The following is a 25,234-nucleotide window of genomic DNA, read 5'->3' on the forward strand; positions in this document are numbered from 1 at the left end:
ATTGATTTGTGATTGTTGAACCAACCTTGCAATCCAGTAATAAATTCCACTAGATTGTGGTGAATACTTTTAATGTACCGCTGAATTTTATTTGCTAGTATTTTACTGATAATTTTTGCATCCATGTTCATTAGGAGTATTGGTCTGTAAAAAGTGGGGTCCTTGTCTGGTTTTGAGATCAAGGTAATGCTGGCCTCATAGGACGAGTTTGGAAATTTTCTTTCCATTTCTATTTTTTGGAAACGTTTGAGAAGAATAGGTATTAACTCTTCTTTATTTTTTTTAAATTTATTTATGATAGTCAGAGAGAGAGAGAGAGAGGCAGAGACATAGGCAGAGGGAGAAGCAGGCTCCATGCACCGAGAGCCCGACGTGGGATTCGATCCCGGGTCTCCAGGATCGCGCCCTGGGCCAAAGGCAGGCGCCAAACCACTGCGCCACCCAGGGATCCCATTAACTCTTCTTTAAATGTCCAGTAGAATTGCCCTGGGAAGCCATCCAGCCCTGGACTTCCATTTGTTGAGAGAGGCTTTTTTTTTTTTTTTTTTAAGATTTTATTTATTTATTCAGAGAGACACAGAGAGAGAAAGACAGAGATAGAGGGAGAAGCAGACTCCCTAAGGTGAGCCCGATGTGGGACTTAATCCTCTCAGACGCTCAACCGCCGAGCCACCCAGGTGCCCTGTTGGGAGCGTTTTGATTGTTGAATCTGTTTTTTGCTAGTTATCGGTCTGTTTATATTTTCTATTTCTCGGGGTTTAGTTTTGGTAGTTTGTACATTTTTTGAGATTTGTCCATTTCTTCCAGGTCTCCCGGTTTATTGGTATATACTTTTTCATAGCGTTCTCTTACAGCTGTTTTATTTTTGTGGTGTTGTTTAGTGATCTCTCCTCTTCGCTTTGTGATTTTATTTATTTGAGTCTTTCCTCTTTTTGATAAGTCTGGCTAGGGTTTTATCAATTTTATTAATTTGAAGAACCAGCTCTTAGTTTCATTATTCCATTCTACTGTTTTGTTGTTTCTTTTTTTAATATTTTATTTATTTATTTATGAGAGGCACTCACAGAGAAGCAGAGACACAGGCTGAGGGAGAAGCAGGCTCCATATACGGAGCCTGATGTGGGACTCCATCCTGGGACTCTAGGATCACACCCTGGGCCCAAGGCAGGCGCTAAACTGTTGAGCCACCCAGGGACCCCTGATGTTGTTGTTTCTCTATCATTTATTTCTGCTTTAATTTATTTCCCTTCTTCTGCAGGCTTTAGGTTTTGTTTGCTGTTCCTTTTCTAGCTCCTTTAGGTGTAGGGTTAGGTTGTGTATTGGAGGCTTTTCTTGTTTCTTGAGGTAGGCCTGTATTACTCCGGTGCATGAGGAAAGTATCCTCTGAAGGGCGGGGCCAGAGAAGATGGAGAGGAGACAGACCATCCAGGGTCAGGTGTGGAGACTCCTAAAATAATGTTTCTGGGTCACAAAGGATGGTCATGTCGGGCCCTGGCCCAGGTGGCTCCTTTGGGGGCGGGGCTCGGGCCTGTGGTGGCAGGAGCGCCAGTTTCTCCTTCAGTGCAGCATTCAGCACCTGTTCCTCGGGCACCTGCAGGCTCACCAGGTCTCGGAAGAGCCGCTTGGAGTGTGGCCCGTTCAGCCCCTCTGCCACGCTTTCCTCCAAACCTCAGCCTTTGCTACATCCCAGAGGTTTGGACAAACACGTTTTCATTTTCATTCATTTCCATATATTTTTTAAATTTCTTCTTTAATTTCCTGGTTGCCCCATTCATTCCCTAGTGGGATGTTCTTTAATCTCCATGTATTTGTGATCTTTTAAATCTTTTTCTTGCAGTTGACTTCAGATTTCATTGTGTTGTGGTTTGAAAATGTACATGGCATGGTCTCAGTCTTCTTGTACCTGTTGAGGGCTGATTGATTGCCCATTATGTGATCTGTTCTGGAGAATGTCCCATGTGCACTTGAAAGGAATGTGTATTCTGCTGCTTTAAGATGAAATATTCTTAATATATTTATTGAGTACTTCTGGTCCAGAGTGTCAATCAAAGTCATTGTTTCCCTGTTGATTTTCTGCTTAGATGATCTGTCCATTGGTGTAAGTGGGTGTTAAAATCCCCTGTCATTGTATTATCATCAGTGAATTTCTGTATGTTTGCTGTTAACTGGTTAATATATTTAGGGACTCCCATGTTGGGGGCATAAATATTTACAATTGTTTGATCTTCTTGATGGATAGTCTCCTTAATTATGAAATAATGTCCTTCATCTCTTGTTGCAGTATTTGTTCTTTCTCCTTTTAAAAAATATTTATTTATTCATGAGAGATACACAGAAGGAGAGGTAGAAACTTAGGCAGAGGGAGAAGCAGGCTCCCCAAGGGGAGCCGATGTGGGACTCAGTCCCAGGACCCTGGGACCACACCCTGAGCCGAAGGCAGACACTCAACCAATGATCCACCCAGGTGTCCCCAGTGTTTGGTTTCAAATCTAGTTTGTCTGATATAAGTATGGCTCCTTTAGCTTTCTTTGATGTCCATTAGCATGACAGATGATTTTCCATCCCCTGACTTTCTTTTTTGTTTTTAAAGATTTTATTTTACTTATTCATGAGAGGCACAGAGAGAGAAAGAGAGAGAGAGGCAGAGACACAGGCAGAGAGAGAAGCAGGCTCCATGCAGGGAGCCCGATGCAGGACTCGATCCCTGGTCTCCAGGATCACACCCTGGGCTGAAGGCGGCACTAAACCACTGAGCCACTGGGGCTGCCCTCCATCCCCTGACTTTCAATCTGCAGGTGTCTGTAAGTCTAAAGTGAGTCTCTTGTAGGTAGCATATATATGGATCTTTTAAAAAATTTTTTTCTTTATTTATGAGAGAGAGAGAGACAGACAGACAGACAGACAGACATAGGCAGAGGGAGAAGCAGACTCCCCACAATGAGCCCAATGTGGAACTTGATCCCAGACTCCAGGATCATGCCATGAGCCAAAGGCAGACACTCAACCGCTGAGCCACCCAGGCATCCCAGATCTTGTTTTTTAATCTGCTCTGATACCCTGAATCTTTTGATTGGAGCATTTAGTCCATCTACATTCAGAGTGATTATTGAAAGATATGAATTTAGTGTTTTGTGTTACCAATAGAGTTGGTGATGTTCTCTGATCCTTTCTAGTCTTTGTTGCTTTTGGTCTTCTCTTTTCTCCACTAAGAATCCCCCTTAAAATTTCTTGCCAGACTGGTTTAGTGGTTATGAACTCCTTTATTTTTACCTGTCCAGGAAACTCTTTATCTCTCCTTCTACCCTGAATGATAGCCTTGCTGGATAAAGACTTCTGGTTTCATATTTCCCATTCAGCATATTGAATATTTCCTTTTATTCCTTTCTGGCCTGTCAAGTTTCTGTGGACAGGTCTGCTGTGAATCTAATTCATCTTCTCTTGTAGTTAAGAACTCCCCCCCACCCACCCCACCCCAGCGCTTTCAGGATTCTTTCCTTTTCTGTATATTTTGTGAATTTGACTATGATGTGCCTTGGCGACAGTCAGCTTTTGTTGAATTTAGTGGGAGTTTTCTGTGCTCTTGGTTTTGGTGTCTGTGTCCTTCCTCAGATTAGAGAAGTTTACATAATTTCTTCAAATAAAACTGCATCCTCCTCTTTTTCTTCTGGGACTCCTATAATATGAGTGTTATATGATGTTTTATATGATATGTTGTTTATATGATATGTTGTTTTAATAAGTTGCTGAGTTTCCTAAGTCTGAATCTCTGGTCCATTACCCTTCTTGTTTTTATGGCTTCCCCTTGGGACTGCATCTCAGTTATAGTATTTTTAGTGTTAGCCTGACTAGATTTTAGTTCTTTTATCTCTACAGCAAGGGATTCTCTAGTGTCTTCTGTGCTCTTTTCCAGCCCAGTACTATCCTTTTAACCATTGTTTTAAATTCTAGTTCAGACATCTTACTTATATCTGTATCGATTAACTCCCTAGCTGTGAGTACTACCTCATGTTCTTTTGGGGGGATGAATTTCTCCATCTCATTATTTTGTCCAGAAAAGAAAGACAAAGAAAATATAAGAAAAAAACCAATAACAATAACAACAAGACCCCCCCAAAAACTAGATCCTGGGTGTGTTTTGGCCTGCTTGTTAAAAGAATCTAAATCCCGAAATAAGAAAGAAAAAAAGTAAAGTACAATGAAAGTAAACAAAGAAATAAAGTATATACATAAAAATTAAAATAATTAATAAAAAGAATTGAAAAAATAAAGAAATAAAGAACAAAGTACAAAAGGAAGCTAGATCCTACTGTCCCTATAGTGCTGAAGCTTTGCAGCCCTCTGTGATCAGTAAACTTGGTGGGAGCAAGCTGTTTAGCTGTTTGTGTGGGTCTTCTGGGGGAGCGGCCCACTGAGCTGATTGTCAGGTGTGCCGCGGCCTTAGTGGAGATGTGTCCGCAGTGCTCAGAGGCGGGGCTCGGTGTAAGCACCTCTAACCTCCACCAGGCGGCGCTGTTCTGCTCCCTGAAGACTCAGCACTGATGGAAGGGGTGAGTCTGGGGCCACTGGGTTCCCTGGCTCTGGAGCTGAACATCCCGCCCCCCAGTCTGCAGTGAGCCTTCACAGAAGAGCCATCAAGCCCTCTTGTCCCCACAGTTTCGGTCAGAACCCTCCATTCACCCTGCCTGTGTCTGAGCTTTTTTTTCTTTTTAATCTCAGGCAAGTGACTGGGTTTCAAAACTCCAAATTTTAGGAACTCCCCTGATGGAGAACTGTGCTCTTCCTACCTGGGAGGGTCTCCTCCCACTTCTGCCCTTCGCTGGCCTGTCCCAGGATAGCGATCCCAGGTCTGCACAGGGGTTTGCAGTTTATGGCCACACAGCGCAGAAAGCTGGCCCCTACCCATTGCTCTCAGCTGGTTTCCCTGCTCCTGTGCCTGGGAATGGTTGGAGCCACCATCCTTGTGACCCCAGGGATCCTGAGCACACCCTGTTGCTCCAGGGGCCGCCCCTCACTTCACCACCTGAGCACTATTAAGGCTGGTGTGTCCCCCACTCTAGCAGACTTCTGAAAGTTCTGATTTTGTGCTCTGCTGCTTATAATACTGTGCGTAGACCTGTGAGTTGGCTCCCTGCCCCTGCAGGAGATCAACTGATTTTTTTTTAAGACTTTGTTTTTCTGTAATCTCTACACCCAACATGGGGCTTGAACTCACAACCCCAGGATCAAGAGTCGCATGCTTTTACCAGCCACACTGAGCTGGCCAGGCTTCCTTTGATTGATTGATACCTATTAATTGAAGCAGACATACAGGATGTGTCAGGGCAGAAATTGAGCCCACACTTTGAGGTTTGGTGGAGTCATCTGGACCTTGATAAATGTTAAAGAAAGCATAGCTTCCCCGGGAGCCCAGGGAGTGGGGCCTACACACGTTAAAAGTTGACAATTTCCTTTACTAGTATTCATTTAACTGATGATTTATTTAAAGTGCTATTCAGTGGCAAATGTCATTCTAGGAATGGGATATAACAAGAACGTTCGAGGATTCAGAGGTAGCTAAAGCTCCCCCTTCATGGACTCAATGTTACAGCTGGATGCAGAGATAGGTAAGCAAGCAAAGAGACATAAAACTTGGCACTGGGGTGCCTGGCTGGCTTGGTCAGTGGATCTTGATCTCGGGATTGTGAGGGTTTTTTTTTTTTTAATTTTATTTATTTTTATTTATTTATTCATGAGAGACACAGAGGAGAGAGAGAGAGGCAGAGAGAGACACAAGCAGAGGGAGAAGCAGGCTCCATGCAGGGAGCCCGATGTGGGACTGGATCCAGGGACTCCAGGATCACACCCTCGGCTGAAGGCAGCGCTAAACCACTGAGCCACCCGGGCTGCCCAGGATTGTGAGTTTGAACTCCATGTTGAGTAAAGAGATGACATAAAAAGAAAATATTTTAAAAATATATGGATGAAAAAAAAAACATGACATCAAAGGTAAGTGCTTGCTTCAGAAAAAAAGTCAAACCAGACTATGTCTAACCTACAACCTATTCTTTATCGCCCTTGCTTTCACTGCTTTGCCCAGATGACGTTTTCCACAAGTGACGGTCCCGCCTGAGTGGGAATGGGCTTCTTTCATTGTAAGACCTGTGTTCCCCCTGGTTCTGCAATGAGAGAAGAGCTGTGAAGGCACGAGTTAGGTGGATCAGCATAAAGCTAGGCAATAATCATTCCTGAACCTGGTAGCCAGAGCTCTGCCTCCTTTTAGGACCCAATGTCATAAAAAAGCCCATTGGTCACTGGCTTGGATGAAGGGTGGAGGCTGAAGTAGAATTAGGAAGAACAAAATGGGAAAAACCGAAGCTGAAAGAGAGAAGGACAGATTTCACCATCTGTAGCCTTTTGAAGGAATCTGGTGTCCTTTCCTAAGAGGGGGCCCACCTCTGTAAGATATTTCCTACCGCTCCTCGCTCATTGTCCAAGCCCAGCAAGCACATCTCCATGCCTCCAACACCTCTCTGCAGTCGTGATTTGTAGTATCTTCAATCTATTCTGTCGTGTGACTAAAGCATCGTGTATGTAACCATCCTGCTGCTGTTTGACAACATTCAGGGGGATTCCGACTTTTGCTCGTTTTGGGGTGTGTGTGTATCTATCGCTGTGCAGCTGATCCTCGGGCTGTGTCATCCTAACACCAAAATTGCTTGAAACAACAATCTTTATCATTTCTGGTGCTGGCATTGTGTGGCTAGTTGGGTTTTCCTGGTTGACCTTGGGCTCACTCATGCAGTGACTTTCCGCTGGAGGGTCTGCTGAGTTTGAAGGTCCATCTTGGCCACATTCACATGTCTGGCAGTAGGTCCCAGCTGAGTGCCAGCTGCTTCTCTTGTCCTACATGCCTCTCCAGCTGGGAGCCAGACCTCAGGGCCACCCTGTGGGGGAGCTCCTGAGGAGCAAGCTGCCCATGGAGGGAGCCCTGGGGCTGCCTGTGTGTGGGAGTCGGGGTGGGGAGGAGGTTGAGGTCCCTCGGTCCCCTCTGCTGCCTGGCCCCCAGGCCGAGCCCCATTCTCACCCAGCCCGAGCCCCACTCTCACCCAGCCCCTACTTGCTAGGGCATGAAGGATGCCTTCAGCATGCTGGTGTGAGAGATCCAGCAGCACAAGGTGCGCAAGCTGAGCCTACCCGGTGAGGGTGGCCCCGGTTGCATGAGGTGCAAGTGCCTGCTGTCCTGGCGTCCCTTCCAGGGCCACGCTGATAGCTCCCCTGGCCCTCTGTACCCCAGGAACACAGGCATGGGGTGAGGAAGGGAGGAAGCACCCCTGGAGCCCAGCCAGCTCAGGCTCCCTGGACAGAGGAAGCACAGACCTCCCAGGGCACTTTACATAGACCATGGTGAACTGAGGCCACCGGCCCCCCTGGCTGTCACTCTCTCCCAGCCCCAAATGGCTCGCGGGGCACAGGCTGAGTGACAGTAAGGTCTGTGATGGTCCTGACCCTGGCATCTGGCCGACCTTGGAAGGCATGTGGGAATGTCAGCTTTGTGTGCCTCGCGGCCCCTCTACAGGAAAAGACTGGTCAGAGGCCTGGACGGTGCCCCCTCCCCCTCTCTGGGTGTCTGTCCACGCTGCTTGCACAGAGGTCTGGGAGACACAGAAACAGGCTGGCCGTGCATTTTAACACAACACTTTATTGAACTTTCAACAGCAAACGGGCTAAGAGCCCAGGGTGCATGCCTTCCCCTGGGGAGGGAGACCTTCCTGTCTTTTAGGGGAAAGCAGAAATCACACAGGGGTGTAGGTGCCAGAGCCCCCCACCTTGGAGCCTGTGCAGACTCCAGGTGGGGGCACATTTCCTGAGGTTGGAGCCTGAGAGGCAGTTCTGAGGACAGCAGACCTGACCTGGACCTACAGCTTATGGGCTCCTGCGCTGGTCCCAGCATGTCAGCTGGTCCCCAGCCTCTGGCCACTGGTGCCAGGTGACTGACTGCTGGAGACCCAGCATGTGGAGAAGCCTGCCTTCTAGTGTGGGTGAGGGTGGGGCCCACCGGCCTGCCCCTGCTGCCCCTGCCCTGAGATGTCCTATTATTCCCAGCGCTGCCCTAGGTCAGCAACCTGGATCTGTGGGACATGCCCAGGTCCCAGGAGGCCACATACTGCTCTGAGAGGTCTCGCTCAGCCTTGAGGCAGAATCCAGGACAGGCTAGCGCCACAGGGGGCTTGATCCCATCAGTCTTCATTCTGGCCCTGGGGGAGGCTCATGTTGAACCTGCCCCCACAGAACCCAGGGAAAGGCCAGCCCAGGTCCCTCTGGGTCAGGGGCTTGTGTCCTGTGTGTGTGTGTGGCGGGGGGAGGGGGGTTGCTGCCCTCTAGGAAGGACAGTGAGATGAGGCAGGGCATGGTGCCAGCTGGCCAGAGCCTCAGGGCCCCCACACTCACCATCATGCTTTGCTCCAGAGGCCTGCAAGCATTGAGCTTCCCTGTGGATGCAGAGGTCAGAGGGTCCCGGGACTGTGCAAGGCCTTGGGGCAGCGGGCTCAGCACTGCCCTGGCTCTGCCCCGGCTGTGCCCATCACTGCCCAGCGAGGGGCTTCAGCTACAGTGGCCACAGGGCAGGAAGGGTGTCCTGGGCCCTACAGCATTGTCTTTAGTGGGCTGGGTGGACCCTGTGATGGGAGTCCCAGTGGGGGTTCCAGGGCCTGGTCTGTAGTATAGCCTCTGGGGTGACCCAGGCAGGTGCCAAAGGGAAGGGGACCCAGTGTTCTGGCTTCAAGCCCATGTCCAGGGGCCACCAGCCTGCACCCTCCTTGTTCACTTGAAGGATGAGGAGGGAGTTCCATTGCTGTGGGGGCAGCTGGGCCAGCGAGGCATCCTGGGCTGGGGGCAGCCAGGCCAGAACTGGAGCCCTCAGTGTTCCTGGACATAGGTGTGCAGCCGTAGGCTCTGGGGAACTTCCCTCCTGCAGTGGCTCCTCAGCCTTGAGAAAGGAGGAGAGGCCCGCGGGCTGGAGACACTCACTCCAGGCCCAGGGGCCTCGTGGGGGAACTCGTCAGGTCCCGTTGGAAAGAGGCAGACTGGGTTAGCATCTCCAGCAGGCTATGGGGGGCCCCAAGGGTCCTCACGGCTCCCACGTGGCCCCCCAGCCTGACCGTGTCCACAGCCCTCCACACTGCCGGTGCCCAGCCCCAGCAGTGAGTGCCGGCACACCCAGCCCTGGCCTGGTTTCCCTGAGGTTGGAGCAGAAGAAGAGAGGCCCAGAGATGAGGAGGAAGGCCCTGGGGGCTCTGTCCACTGTGAGCAGCCCCAGGAGGCTGAATATCCCGGGAGGGGATAGAGCCCTGAGCCCACCTGGGAGGGCAGGTCACACTTCATCCTTCAGAGCTGGGTCATGGAGGCCAGAAGGTGTCTGAGCACCACCTCATCCTCCAGGGCCCATGCCTGGGCCAGTAAGTCCTGCAGAAACTCCCTAAGACCTTCCAGGGGCAGCTTCAGCAGGCGTTCTGGGCAGCAGGTGTGAGTCAGACCCAGAGGGGCCCCACCCTGTGGCCCCCAGGTGCCTCACAGGGGCAGTGGCTGGGGATCCAGCTGTGCCCAGGAGCGCCGTGGGCAGTGCTATGGCCAGGGGAGGCCCTTGCCTGCTGCTCCTCTCAGGGAGCCCCCCCTCAATCTGCCTGCCCAGCCATCCCCCCCACCCCCAGGCCTGGGTGTGGCTCAGCAGTGCCCCCACCTTCCTTGGGCACACCTGGGTTCCCGGGGCTCACTTATTCCTGTGCACTTTGAGGATTGTGTAAACCGTGGCTGTGAACACTTGCTCCTCGTCCAGGATGTAGGCATCCCAGAGCTTCAGGGTGAGTGAGAAGGGGGTCTAAGGGACAGCAAGATGGGAGGAGTGGCCTGAGCAGGGCCCCTGGGGGTCTCAGCTCGGGCTGGGACTCCCAACTGCCCACAGCCCATGTTGCCCTCCTGGCTGCATCCGACGAGGCCCCACAGCCCCTCCTGTGCATGCACTCCTCCCAGGGAGATCAGGGCTCCAGGCCACTCCACTTCTGACCCTGGCCAGCACCACCCACAAACCATGCCTCGAGGGGACCCCAGGCTGGCTGCAGAATAGGCCGAGGGCTCGTCCACATCCCAGGCTGACGTGGCCTTCCCCGAGGGGGAACCTCAAGGGAACCTCTGGGCTTCTCCAGGATGGGTCTGGGCTGCAAACCTCAATCTTAGGGCCCCGGGGTTGGGTCTGGCTTGTCTGGAGGGTGGAGCTGAGCTTGGCCCTCCCCCGGGGTCCAGGGGCAGGTCAGGGAGCAGGGGTCCTTAGGTGGCCTTACTTGGTCAATGAAACACTGAAGGAACCACTTGGGGGCATAAATGCCAGTGCACATATGTTCCTTGTCCTGGCGGAAGGGCAGGATGTGCTCAGGCCCCACGCCGCGGCCCTGTAGAGCCAGGTGGACACACTCCCCACGGCCCCCGCCCAGCCCTGATAGTGCCCCCGGCCCCCCCAGGAGGAGGAACTTGACACCAAACTCTGGGCAGCTCAGAAGGGCTGTGCCGCCCCCACCCCTGCCCCGGCCACAGGGATGGAGCCTCTGGGGAGCTTCTATCTACGTGGGCGTCTTCAGCTTGGGGAGAGCTTGGACTCAAATGTGTTTGAGATGTGCCTGGAATCTCAGCAGTTTGGGGAACCATGGAATGAAGAAGCCTGAGAAGGCCCCAGGCCCCCAGTGATCAGGGCCTCCTCCTGCACAAGGCCGGGGCGGATGTCCTGGCAGGGGCCTCCTCCCCCATGCCCTGACCCCAGTGTGCCCACAGCCCTCTGATCCCTGACTGGACCTGCTCTTCCCAGAGAGCAGGACTGCCTTCTAGGCCGGGGGTGGCAGGGCCCAGGGACCCTTATCCTCACAGAGACTCTGTGGGGTGGGTGCCCTGGGCTGAGGATCAGGCCCGTCTGACCCAGCACCCTCTTTCCTGCAGTGGCCGCCACGGGGGCAGGCAGGTCCCCAGCACCAAGGGGCAGTGAGTCCAGGCCACAGGGAGGGTGATGGGTGTGCACGGCCATTTCTGGGGCTTGGGAGTCAGGCTGGGGGCAAACAGTAGGGGAGAGACGCTGCCACCTGGGCTTCGTCTGGCTGTGGGCTGACAGGATGGCCTAGGGGGCAAGAAGGCAGCCAGACAGGAGGCTGCAGGAATGCAAGACTGGTCTGCACTTGTGAGGCTAGTGGCCCTGGCTCCAGGACCCCGAGGGCCGCCTAGGGAGGTGGTGCCCTTGCCAGTGGGGAAGTGGGCTGGGTGGGAGTCCCCGCCTGCCCCATGGCTGCAGCTGCCCTGCAGGGAGGCTCTCCTAAGCTCCAATCCCAACCAGCGGCCAGGCCAGCCCCTACAGTGCATGGCGTGCCTCTCATTGGTCATCAGCTGGGCCAGTGACCAGAAGGCATCCTCCTCAGTCAGGAACATCAGCAGGATGGCCACGATCTGGCTCATGCCCTGGCAGTAGCCCACCTCCTGCAAGAACCAGAGCCCCATGGAGGGTGTCCACCCCTGAGGCCCCCCTCTGAGCCCTCCCTACTTGGGCGTCAGGCTCCCATGGCTCCCTCACAGCCCAGGATCCCAGAGGGGGCTCCCAGAGGGTGAGGAGAGCAGGGTGCAGGGCCACCCAGACCAGCTCAGGCACCAGCACCATGTGGCCCTGATACCGAGCCCTGTGGCTACCATGCCAGGGCCCCCTTCTTCAGACCAGGAGGAGGGGCCTCCGTGAGGTATGCCAGGCTGAAGGGGACCAGCCAGGTCTGGATACCCCACCATGAGTGCAGGTTGTGGGCCTGACTGTGGCCTCTGAGAGGTCCCACAGGGGCAGTAGGGCTAAGACACCTCCATGGAGCCATGGAACATCTGAGCTGGGGCTCCTCGGGGGACCCTTCTGGAAAGTGCCATGGAAGGGGAGCAGCCTCCTGGTCAGCCATGGCCTCATGCACTTCAGGGGAATGGGAGCCTTCCTCCTGCCCAGGTTCTGACTAGTAGTCCTATCTCTTCAGGGTCCAGACCTGAGTTTTAGGATAGCAGTGGTGCATGCGAGGGCCCCAGGCAGCCCCAGCAATGGGGCACTCAGGCACCCTCCTTCCCACAGGGAGGTCTGCACCCCAGTCCCCTGGGTCCTAGAAGAGAGAGAGACCCTCCCTTACATCTTGGGACAGTGGTATCTGGGGTCCTAACTATGAGTCCTGTTGGTCACCAATACTTAGGACAAGGACATGCGCGGGGCAGGAGGCCTGAGGGCAGGGACACTCATGATGTTATACACAGAATAGGCCAACAGCACATGGAACAGGGCTTGCTGCCTAGAAGGGGGAACACCAGGGTGCTCTGCTCAGTCTGGCCCCCCACCCAGTAAGGCCAGCGAGGTGCAGACACCAGCCATGCAGACCCTGCGGTCTTCAGGGCACCTCAGTGGGGGATGATTCTCTGGGGTCAGGTCTGCACATGGTGGCAGGCAGCAATCTCATACATACAGTGGGTTTATCTGCATTCTGGGGTTTTCTGTGTGCCTCCATTAGAACTCCTGGGGTGGGGTGTGCAGCTCCTGGGTTTTCCCAGAGCTGCCAGCACCCCCTCCAGCCCTGGAGCAGCCCTGCACCCTGAACGCCCCCCTGGGAGCCAGGAGCTCCCACTGCCCCTGCTCCTGGCAGCTCCTGACACCTCTCCCCCTGCTCTGGCTTGTTCCCTGTGTCCTGTGAACACCACAAGCCACTATCTGGCCCCTGCGCTGAGCAAACACAGCCGGTGCATCCGTGGCACTGAGTGCATCCACAGCGCCTTCCTATGTGTCCCTGAAGTGGATTCTGTGTGGGGGACCCCGTGCCTGCTCATCCCAGAGCATCTTTGGTGCTTCCAGGTTTGAGCTGTCACAAAGGGAGCAGGGAACATTCATGCAGGTTTGACACAGATACAAGGATTCAAACCACTTTGGTCACTATGAGCACTTTGGGGTATGCAGGGGTGAGACCCCGCTCAGCTCTGCCAGAAGCCACCCATCTGCCTTTTCGCAAGGCTGCCTGAGTCTGCACCCCCAGCACCCACTGCCCCTGTGCCAGGGCTGCTGGAGGCCGGCTCCCCCTGGGCCAGGGGTCATAGGTCAGCTCTACCCAGCTGCACTCTGAGGGCCAAGGGAGACACAGGGGTCACCAGGCTCCTTGCAGGGAGGAGCATCGACCTCTCGTGGTGAGACGGTCTGAGCGGCCTCCAGGAAGCCCCAGCGCACCTCTGCCTGTGGCTCCTAAGCCCCATCCCTGGCACCCCTGCAGGTCAGCCCCTCTGTGTCCCCAGCCACTGCACACTGCACACAGACAGAGCTCCATCCTCTGCTCCATCTACCTGCACCGACCCTGTCTGGGGGCACACTGCCTTCCCCTCCCTCCGCGCAGCCCCTGGGGACTCTATGGGACACCTGGGCTCTGATGGGAACAGACTGTCCAGAGAACCCCAGGGTGGCCAGAGAAGTGTGAACATGTCCCACACTAAGCAGCTACAGGGGTCAATGGTGTGGGGGCAATGGTGTGGGAGAGATGGTGTGGAGGGTGATAGCACAGGGGGCGTAGGTGTAGGATGATGTCATAGGGGGTGGTGGAGTAGGATGATGGCATGGGGGGCAGTGGCATGGGGGGAATGGTGTCGGGGATAATAGTGTTGGGTGATGGTGGGGGGGTGGAGTGAGGGGTGTGGTGTGTGGGGTGCTGGCATGGGGGGCATGTAGACACAGGGCATCCCCATTCTCTAAGACACATGCAGACAGGTTTACAGGTAAATTCTACCCCAGGTCTGGGGTTTGCTGTGACACATTTGCTGCTGGGGACCCGTGTGGTTAGCGCAGGACCCTGGCTGGACCAGGGGTGGCATCTGGCTGGTCATCATACTATGTATGTTTACAAACAGTGCAAACTGTCTAAGATAAAATGCACAAAATTCAGAAATACATAAAAACACTGAGGGTGGGTGTCACTTTGACCCATCCAACCTTCATTCGGTCCATGTGTGTCCTGGTCCAGCCGCAGCTGTGTTGCCTGGACCCCAGGTCCCCTTATAGCCCCTCCACAGCCCCCACCCCTGCCACCTCCTCTTCACGGGGCAGCTCCACATCCCCTTGGGGTTCAGCTCACACAGTGACACCTGGAGGCCCCATCCTGGTGGCCTCCCCATCCCCAAGACCCCGGGGGTTGGGGGGCACGTGGGTCATCCCAAAAACTTTACCATGCAGCAGTGTTTTGAGGTTTTTTTGTTTTTGTTTTTTTGCTGCCATCATTCCCTCTGGCCTCAGAGACCCCATGTTCCCTACCCAGAAGGCCCCTGGGGCTCCCGGAACCCTGTTTGCCCAGCAGCCTCACCCAACCCCATAGCGGTCCCAGAACATGATATGGTTGCGGAAGGTTCTGTTGATACCTAGATCTATTTGTTTGATGTCCTGGGAGGAGACCTGGGCCGCCTCCTTCATTTCCTGTGGGGAGAATCAGGGAGGAGGAGCCAGCATCAGGAACACAGAACCCCAACTGTCACCAACTGCCATCCTAAGCAGGGAGCACTGCTGGCCACCATGTGAGCGTGTCCTGCAGAAACCTCCTTCCTTCCCCTGTGAAGCCAGGGACAACACAACTGCCCACTGTGCCCATGGGGCCTACCTGAGGGCCTGTGCTCAGCTGTCGTGGGTGGGGAGGGGACACAGGGAGTCAGCCCCGGACAGGGAGGGGACATGGGGGTCAGCCCTGGGCGGGGGGGCGGGGGGTGCTCCCAGGGGTCAGCCCCAGGTGAGTAGGGGACACCAGGGGTCAGCCCTGGGTGGGTAGGGGCTTCCAGTGGTCAGCCCAAGGCTCCTCCCCTCCCCCAGCACAGAGCCTGTTCAGGACTGAGCCCCAGGCTGTGCCCTGAGCTTGCCCCCAGGGAGGCTGCTCCCTGAAACTTGCTCCAGGGCTCCAGCCCCTCTCAGGGCACCTGAGGAGACTGGGAGGGTCGGGGGAGCCTCTGTTCCTGGTGCCCTCCTGAGTCCTAGTCCCCCCCACCCCAGGTGGGGCACAGCACAGGCCAAATGTCCTCCCCTTCCCATCCCCACCAGAGACCTCATCCTGCTTCGTCCAGCAGGAACTTGGCACCAGCCCACCTGTTCAGCCCCACTTGGGGCTCCAGGCCTATCCAGGGTGCCAGCTCCCATCACCCTGCCCAGGAGGAGCTCAGAGCCCCGCAGCCCTGTCCCTCTCTGGACCCTGAGCCACCCTGCTCCAGGGACAGTGGGACTGAGGTGGGGGCAGCAGAGAGGTGGACGGGGCCCTCATGTCAGAGAGACACCAGGAGATGCTGGGGCCACCCTGGGTCCCCAGGCAGGTGACCTCCCCCCATCTCCCCAGGTTCCCCTCAGCTCCTGCCCAGGCCTCCCCTCAGGGCCATGCATCTGCCAGGAGTGGAAAGGCCCTACCTGGTATTTCCCTGGGTTCCTTTTTTCTACCCCCCCCCCCCCGGGTTCCTGACTTTAACCTTCTCGATGTCAAGCAAACACAACCACACCTGTCCCCGCACCTGGGGTGGGACCCCTTGTAGACCCAGTGATGCAGCTGCAGAAAGGAAGGCAGTGCTGGTGAGATGGGCCAAGGGTGGCATCTTCAAGTCCAGGGAGTGGGAGGCATCTAGAAGGTTCCGGCTTTGGCTCCACGGTGTCTCCGGAGAGGCTGGGTCTCCCTAGAGCTGGGCCCCGTCCCCCACAAAAGAACAGGGGACCATGGCTCTGAACTGATGCTCCCCCACCACCATCCTTGGGCCTGGGGAGGCTTCAGCTCTGGCAGCAGACTCTCCCCAGGCAGGGGACTCTTCCAGGGACGGGGCAGGAGGAGACTGTGGGCGGCTCCCCAGCTCCATCAGGACATAGTGCCCTCAGGGGGTACCCAGCACCCCACCTTCTCACTCTGATGGTAGTGGCCCCATTTCCTGAGCATTGTTAGTCACTTGTAGTCGCACCGGGTCTCCTGGTGATGTTTTTGGAAAAGGACAAATGGGGGCAGAGATGAGCCTCCAACCATGGAGGTAGGTGCCACATCCAGTCGCCCTGTGGGGACTCAGAGGAGCCAGAAAGGCACAGGGCCGCTCATGCTGACCACGGTTCTGGGTCTGGGGCATGTTCCCAGCAGCCTGTGCAGTGCTGGGATAGGGGTTTGGGGAGATACCCCTGGAGACGTCCTGGGGGACGGGGTTTGCGGACAGCTGGCCCTAAGTCTACCATCCACATCCTGCCAGGTGCCCTGGATGGCCTCTCACTTTGGCCTCGTGGGGGCTGGAGCCGGGCAGCTCCTTCTCCCTGGAAGGCAAGAGATGCAGAGCCCTGAGGCCCAGGCCATGGCCCCACAGCCCCCACATCTGGGCCCATGGGACTTGGGAGGGGAGGGGCTGCCAGCTGCCTGTGGTTGGGCAGGGGCAGCATTCTGGGGAGTCTGAGAAGGGTTGTTGCTGGTGGTGGGCTGGGCAGGTGCCCCTCAGCACCCCCAGGAGGTGATATGCCCCTGTCCTGGGATGGACCTGCCTGAGAGCTGTCAGCGTGGCCCAGGTACCCCCATGACTATCTGGCTGAGGTCCCCCCACCTTCCCGGGGCCTGACTGCCCAGCGTCTAGTTGGCCTCCCCCTGCACCCTAGCCATCCCCCTGCTGTCCCCTGACTCCACCCCTCTTGCTGTCACCTCTGCCACTCTGGCCCATTTTTACCTCCTATCTTGTCAGAGCACAACCCACTCCTGACTCATCCAAGCAGCCACTGGGCAGGGAGCAAGGCTGAGGGGGCCGGGAGCAGCTCTGTTGACCCCACATGGAGTCTCTAGCCTCCTTGATGTTCTTGTGGGGCCGTTGACCCAGAAGCCTCCTCCCCGCCAACCAAGGCCACTGGGCTGTCCCCCTTCCCTTAGCCCCTTCCCTCATTCCCACCCCAAGGCAGCCTCCTCCTCCTCTTCCCTCCTCCTGCTCAAGCTGGTCGGCCCCTCCCTCTGCTGCCCACCCTCCCTCCCTGAACTTACCTCGTCCCTGGCATCTACCTGCAGCCGCACAGAAGCTTTCAGGTATGTGGAGGCCCTGGCCTGGGGGGTGTGAGTGAGGAGCACCCCTCTGACCTCGCCATAGACCATACCGTCCTCCTACAGAAAGCCGCCACTGTCCCAGAGCCCCTCACTCTCAGGAACCCTGGCCAAAGGGACTGGACACTTCCCTCATCCCCCACCCCCTGGATGCAGGAGGCAGACATCTGACCCTCCCTGAAGCAGGCATGGAGGCCACTCTTCTGAGTACCCAGGGACCTGCCCCCAGGCCCAGCTCCCTTCCTACCCACTTCCCGGGTTTGCCTCCTGGGTCTCTCAGCGTCAGCCCAGGGCCGACATGGCCCTCGGAGGGCTCCAGGGGATGAGGTCCTGACCTCGGAGCATGGGTCAGCTTCCAGAGAGGCGTTCCTCAGGCGTTCCACCCCTGATATGGATGAAGGAGTGTCCAGGGGACTCACTGCAAAATCCCTGATGGTCGTGAGCTTCCACAGTGACAGGTCAGCATCATCCCAAGGGTCCTGTGGACCTTGCTTGGCGTGCCTGAAACAGAGGGGGCCCCCTGGTGGGGACCGATCAGAGCCAGGGACATGGGGGAAGGAAGGAGCAGAATGGCTCCTCTCTCCCCTAAATCCCAAGGGAGTCCAGGACTCTTTGGCCAGGCACGAGAGGAAGGGCCTGTATGCCCAGTGGGAGCAGCCTGACAGCCTTACCTGCTTCTACCAGCAACAATTCCCACCTGGGCCTCACCTGGACCTGGTGACTATGGTCCCCACCTGGGCTCATCGGCTACCAATGACTAGGATCCAGGATGGACCCTCACTTGCTACTGAGCCCAGGACCTCCCCAGGATCTCACTTGTCCCTGATGACTATGGTCCTCGTTTGGCTTTACCTGGCTCATCCTTGGCTCTGATCTCCTGGGCCTCACCTGCTCTTGCAGGTATGGTCCCCACTTCTAGTGGGTGCTCTAGCATCTATGGTACCTGTCTGGGCCTCACCTGATGGTATTTGGCTATGCTATCAGCCCTTATCAAGGCCAGCAGGTCCTCCAGGTCCTCTTACATGGTGCTGCAAACCGAACACATCCAAGAATGACACCACATGAAAACCTTCAGAGGACACATGTTTCTGTGTGCTCCCTGTTGGCAGATCCCCATCTGTCTGATCGGAGCATGGAGACGACCATATAGCTCTGAGGGGGACATGCGTGGCTGGAGGATCACCCACGGGCACTCACGGTCCCAGGACACGCTGTCATGCTGAGATGACAGAGTTCTCCCACCCGGTTATCAGGAGCACACAGGGGTGCCCAGGAGGCTCCAGGGAACTGCCCACCTGATGCTTGGGGTGACATCTCCCAGCCCGGGGCCAGCGCTGAGATGGTGGTGGATGGGCTGGCCAGCGAGTGTTCCCGCAGGCTTGGGGGGGAATCAAAGGTTTCTCTTAGATTCCACAAGCACAACAACCAAAGGGAAAAAGCAACGAACTGGACTTCATCAAAATTAAAAACTGAAAAAAAAAAATTAAAAACTGATGCCAGCCAAAACAAAAACAAAAACAAAACTGATGCCAGCAAGAGTGTGATTAAACTACTTACCCTGAATTCAACGATTTGTGAATAGCCTGAAGGGGGGTGCTGGAGGGAGCACAAGGGACTCCATGTTCCAGTTCATGAAGAACAAGCCTGCTCATGGGCCAGGAGGATCCAGAGAGCCCTGACCATCCACCCCAGATCACAGGGTGGGGAGGGGGTGTCATCACATGTTGGGGTCCATGTATCTAGGATGGGCTGCAAAGGTCATGGCTTGGGTCTCCCCTGCACAGCACAGGGCTTACAGGGGAGTGAGGGTCCTGGGTGAGCTGCCCGAGCTCCGACCGCAGCCTCCTTCCCTGGACTGGGTGCAGGGTGGCAGCTCTCACCCCATGGAGCTGTGAAAGGGCTGCAGGAGCTGCCTCATGGTCGTCGCATGAGGGTCAGGGTGTTCTCGACCCCAGGCTGGGAGCAGTGTCCACAATAGCTACACTGTGGGAGGAGCCACGATGTTCTCGGACAGATGAATGGAAAAAGATCCCCAGCACCCCCACCCGGCCCCACAGCCCCACAGTGGCCTGCGGGGAGCAGGGAGCAGCTGCCACTCACCTGTGACAAGTCGCTGTGTGAGCACCTTCTCTTTACGCACTGGAATACTGGGGAGAGTGGGATAGTTTAGTCACTGTGAGCCGGATCCAGAGGATGAGTGCCTCCAACAGCCTGTGGACTCAGAGTGAATGCCAGGCACTGGTGGAACCATGGGGTACCACAGTTCCACCCACAATGGGGTCCCACATCATCACTGTAGGTCAGCGGGGTCCAGTAAGCACTTAGCCCTTCACCCTGAAGGCCAGGGGTCCTGGGGGAGGGACCTGTCACCACACCAGGTGAGAAGGGGATGCATCCTTAGTTCACATCCTCAGGCCCCTCCAGGCCTCCTGTCCTTCTAGGCAGACTGGGGGTCACAGATGTCCTCCCACCCCCAAAGGTTCACAGCATGGGTTTTGCACTTAAGAACATTTGAGGGGCTCTTGTGTGGTTCAGTCAGTTAAACGTCAACTCTTGATTTTGGCTTAGGTCAGGATCTCGAGGTTGTAGTATAGAGCCTCACGTGGGGCTCAGGCTCCTGCTGGGTGAGGAATCTGCTTCAGATTCTCCCTCTCCCTCTGCCCCTCCCCACTGAACACTCTCTCAAATAAATCTTTTAAAAATTAACATTGAAGACATTTGAGAAATCTTTATCATCTCTGCAGAGGTGCCTTCATATGTATAATGGCCGTGTAAATGCCTTTCACGGACCAACCGTGATTTGTATCAGACACCCCTATTTTTTAATATTTATTCAAGTATACTCACAATGTTACATTAGTTTCAGAGCTACAACTTAATGATTCAACAATTCTGTACATTACTCAGCTCTTACCAAGAGAAGTGTAATCACCATCTGTCCCCGTACAAAGTTATTACAATAGTACTGTTGTACTATTGAAAGCTGCGTTCATGGAGCCCTTATTTCTTAGATTGTAAGAGTATGACTAGGGGTATGGATAGTGGTGAGTTAGGGATAGTCATAGAGCAGATTTAGGGACATGTAGGTTTAGGGGTACATTTAGGGTTGGTTTAGTGTGTTAGCATATGGGTTAGGGATGGGGGAAGAGGAGGCGTCGGTGTAGAAGTAGGGGTAGTTATAGGGGATGTGTTTGGGGTAAGGGAAGTGGTATGGTAGGAGTAGGGTTATATGTGGGGTAGTGGTAAAGGTAGGAGTAGGAGTTGTATATGGTAGGGTTAGTGGTATGGGTAGGGGTGGGATTGGGGTAGTCTTATAGGTAGTGTAGGGGTAGAGATGGAGTTTGGTTAGGTGTAGGGGTTGGGGTAAGGATAAGTTTAGGGGTATTGGTAGGTTTAGGGGTTGCAGTTAGGGTTAGAGGTAGAGGTAAGCTTAGATAGTGATAGGGATAGTGATTGGGGAGGGGGAGGGTAGAATTAGGGGTTGGAGTAGGGGTACGGTTAGGGGTAGGGGTAAGTGTAGTGGTATGGCTACATTAGGCATAGGGGTAGGGTTAGGGTTTTTGGGTAGAATATGGTTAGGGGTAGGAGTAGGGGTAGGTGTTGGAGAAGGTGTAGGATTATGGGTAGGGTAAGAGAAGGGGTAGGGTTAGGGATATGGGTAAAGCAGGGGTAGGAGTATGGCTATGGTTATAAGTGTGGTTAGTGTTAGGAGTAGGTTTAGGGTAGGTATAGAGGTGAGGTTAGGGGTAGTAGTAGGGGTAGGACTAAGTAGGCTTAGGGTTGTTGTTAGGGTTGGTTTAGGGCTAGGCTTGGTGTACAGTTAGGGGTAGGGATAGAGGTATTGATAGGGGAGAGGAAGCGTTGGGGTAATAGTGTAGAGGGAGGTGTAGTGTTTAGGGTAGGGGTAGGTTTAGGGATTGGGGGAGGTGTAATGGTAAAGGGTTAAGGTTATGGGTAGGGGTAGTAAGAGGATTAGGGTTCAGGGTAGAGTTAGAGATAGGGATAGGATTAGGGGTAAGGGTAGGTGAAGTGGTAGGGGTAGGAATAGGAGTAGGGGTAGGGGTGAGTGTTAGGGGTATGTGCAGGGGTAGGGTTAGTGGTAGTGTTCAGGATAGGTGTAGGAGTAGGGGTAGGTGTGTGTGGAGTAAGTGTAAGTTTAGGAGTAGGGATAGGGTCAGGGGAGGTGTAGGGTTAGGGGTAGGAATAGGGGTAGGAGTGAGGTTGGGGTAGGGATCTGGTTAAGGGTAGGGGTAAGGGTAGGTAAGGAGTAGCATTGGGGGTGGAAGGGGTGGAGTTAGGTGTAGGGAGGGGTAGGGCCCAGCCTAGGTTAAGTGTAGGTGTTGGAGTAGGGCAGGATTACATGTTGGGTTGGGGGTAGCGGAGGGGAGAGGTGGGAGCAGCGTGAGGGGTACCTCCTACGACAAGGGTTCCTTGAATGCAGCTCTCGCCTACCGCCTCAAGTGGGGAGGTAGGGTGTACCCAACAGTAGCTGGGCGGCTCCATGAAATGTGCCACATGTCACCCTGAGCACCAAGCCGTCCCCATTGTAGGACCATCTGTCCACCTGACAGTGAACTACACCAGGCCAGGCAAACGCCAGGGGAGATCAAGTGAGTCCTGGTTGTGCTCTGGACGGAAACCTACCCGGGCCAGGTCATCAGGAGACATAGCTCATACTCCTCCCGGGGCATGCAGTCGGAGTGCTACTTGCCTTAAAAGTCTCCATATGTCTGTCCTGGGGACTGAAGTCCAAGTGAGGAGAGTGGAGAACTGGGCTTTGTTACCAGACAGGCCTGCATTCAAATCCCGCTCTGTCACGCTTAGCTGGGGGGTTCTGAACACGTTACTGAACTTCTCCAAGCGTCCCCCTCTCTGTAAACAAGGATGATTACAGTACCCACATGGCACGATAGTTGTGAAGATTAAATAAAAGACAAGTAAACACTCAGCGTGATCATCAGCACACAGCGGACAAGTGAAATTTCCTGTCCTCCTTGGGGACCTGTGGTTTTCAAAATTCCCCTCAGAAAAATACCAAACACCCTTACAAAGTTAGTAATAAGGGACGGACATTACAATGCCCATTCTGTGCACAGAGCAACAGAAACTTGAAAGGGTCAGACAGGTCACTCTGCTACGAAGTGGCAAAACTAGAATTTGCTCCCAATTCTATCTGATTCCCATCCTGTTTGTTGACAGATCTTACACACTGTTGCCTCTAAGGCACCTTCCTCTGATTTATAATTTTCTTTGGGCTGGCTTCAGTTTCTGATTCAGGAACTGTTTCCTTTTCCATTTTAGTCTTCCTCCCCGCCACCCGCAATGACTCAGTTGAATGAACACACAGCATGTGTTCTTGCTTCAAGAATAATGTTTTTATTTTTTAAAGTGAAACACAAGGGATCCCTGCGTGGCGCAGCAGTTTGGCGCCTGCCTTTGGCCCAGGGCGCGATCCTGGAGACCCGGGATCGAATCCCATGTCGGGCTCCCGGTGCATGGAGCCTGCTTCTCCCTCTGCCTGTGTCTCTGCCTCTCTCTCTCTCTCTCTCTCTCTCTCTCTGTGACTATCATAAATAAATAAAAATTAAAAAAAAATAAAGTGAAACACAATATAAAATCGTCCCCTGAAAAAAATACGGAAAAGTTTACACTAAAAGATAGGTTCTCGGTCACACTAGCCCAAGCCCCAAATCTCCCTGCCTAAAGGCAACTACTGTTAGTTTCTTGTGGATCCTTCCAGAAGGAATCTTTGCATTTATAACCAGGGCACAGCTGTAAGGTGGGAATTGAGGAGTTTTTGTATATTAGGAAAATGAGGGATTAGTGTCAATGATACTGCAAGTCAGTCAACCTCTGGGGGGAAGAATCAGATTAGCCCGAAAGAATACTGAGGATAAAGGCTACCCAGCGGCCAACCATTTTGGGAAGAGAATGGATTTTTATTTCATTAAAGTGGCCTTTCAGCTCTGAGCTTCTGGACCTAGGTGTCCCATGGACAAACGCTCCAGTGACTAGCTTCCATTTAGAACCAATATCGTGTGCCCTCCGGAAACATTGCCCTGAGGAATCTTCAGGTGCAGGGTAAGCCAGGAGCTGGGAAAAGGAGTTAGGCAACCACACATTTGTCATTTCTGCTGCCTTCTTTAACTGTTGTTCCAGCCACTTCATTTGTGTCATTTCATCTGAGCTTCCCAGAAGCCCTGGGGTCAGAGAGCATGTAGCTGACACGTAGCGGAGCAGCGACCTCAACCCACCTCTTCCGCCAGCACAGTGTGCTCTTTTCTCGACGTGCCTGAAGCTCTCAGAGTCCAGGATCTAAATCCCAGAACAAACTCTTCAATTACTCCAGGTGAATTGCTGATATGATGCTGAGACTCCACATCCACGTTCACAGCAGTATGATTCACAAGAGGCAGAAGGTGGAGGCCACCCCCGTCCATGCCTAGACGGCTGCATAACATGATGTGATGCACACGTACAGTGCAATATTATTCAGCCTTAAAAGGGAAGGAAAATCTGACATGTGGCACAACATGGCTGAACACTGAGGACATCATGACAAGTGAAATAAGCCAGTTATGGAAGGACAAACACAGTATGAGTCCATCCGTGGGATGTAACCAAAGCAGACAGATTCACAGAGATACCGAGTAGAGTGGTGGTTTTGGAGGCGCTGCAGGGAGGGGGAGGTAGCAAGGTATTGCCCAGTGGAGACAGGGTCTAGATGGAGGCTGTGATGGCTGCACAACAATGGGAATATGCTTCGTGCCGCTGAAACGTACACTTAAAAATGGTGAAAGTAGCGAAGTTTGTTATGTGTATTTTACCACAGGTTTTAAAAACTGAAAATGAAAACAAAACATGCTGAGACTCCTATAATACTGAGACAAGTAACGAGCAATGCCCCTGCTGGAGTCTGTTCACGTTGCCACGTGCTGAAACCAAAGTGATTGTGCAGCAGCCATCTGGACACATCTGACTGCCCTGCACCCCTTCCCCATCCTTCTGAAAACAGAATCCTTTTCTTTTGGTGGAGCCGTCTATACCATGCAGTTCAGGGCAACCCAGACCAGGCCACATATGCCACCACTCTCGTCAGGGTCATTTGAGCAAACAGAAGCTTGGAAAAATTAAGTAGTTTTCATTAGAATTTGTTCCAATGTAAGTTCAAATGGTAGAGTGTTTTTAAAATATGTTTACAGGGGGCCTGGGTGCTTCAGTCAGTTAAGCATCTGCCTTCAACTCAGGTCATGATCCCAGGGTCCTGGGGTCGAGCCCCGTGTCGGGCTCCCTACTCAGCAAGGAGTCTGCTTCTCCCTCTGCCCTTGCCCCTCCTCCTTGTTTGTGCTCTCTCGCTCACTCACTCACTCACTCACTCTCAAATAAATAAAGAAAATCTAAAAAAAAAAAAAAGTCTACAAAGACTTGAACACTAGTCCCTTCAAAAGGTACAGATTAATATCCCTCTCCTGAGTATGAGCTGGACTCAGTGACTCACTACTATCAAAGAAGACGTTGCATAAATGATGAGAGTGTGTCATGATGATGAATGTGTGGCTAGATCATAAACAACACGTGGCTCCTCTTTCTCTCTCTCCCATGACATGGCTTGCTCTGGGGGATGCCAGCTGCCATGTTATGAGAACACTCAAGCAGCCCTGAGGAAAGGTCAATGTGTGGGAAATTGAGGCTCCCTGTGAGGCTCCCTGTCAATGTGTGGGAAATTGAGATGAAGATCTCCAGCCAGCAGCCACGTAATGGCCATCTTGGAAACAGACACTCCCGCCCCAGTTAAGCCTCTGGATAGTCAGGTGACTATGGCCCCAGCCAACATCCAACTACGACTTTATGAGGCCTGAGCCAGAACCACCTAGCTAAGCTGCTCCTCAATTTCTGACCCACACAAATAGCGAGTTGATTAAAAAAAATTTTTTTTAATTTGTTGTTAAATTTTTTAACTTATTTTTAACCATGGTAAAATACACATAAAATTTACCTCCCTAATCCTTTTTAGGTGTACAATTCAGTGGCATTAAGTACATTCACATTGCTGTGCAACTATCACCATCATCCATCTCCAGAACTTTTCTTCATTTTGCAAAATCTTTGAATTTCATCTGCATTATCAGCTCTCCTGGGTCTTGAGCCTGCCTTGCCAG

The sequence above is a fragment of the Nyctereutes procyonoides genome, unplaced genomic scaffold (genome assembly GCF_905146905.1).
Source record: "Nyctereutes procyonoides isolate TBG_1078 unplaced genomic scaffold, NYPRO_anot_genome, whole genome shotgun sequence".
NCBI lineage: Eukaryota > Metazoa > Chordata > Mammalia > Carnivora > Canidae > Nyctereutes > Nyctereutes procyonoides.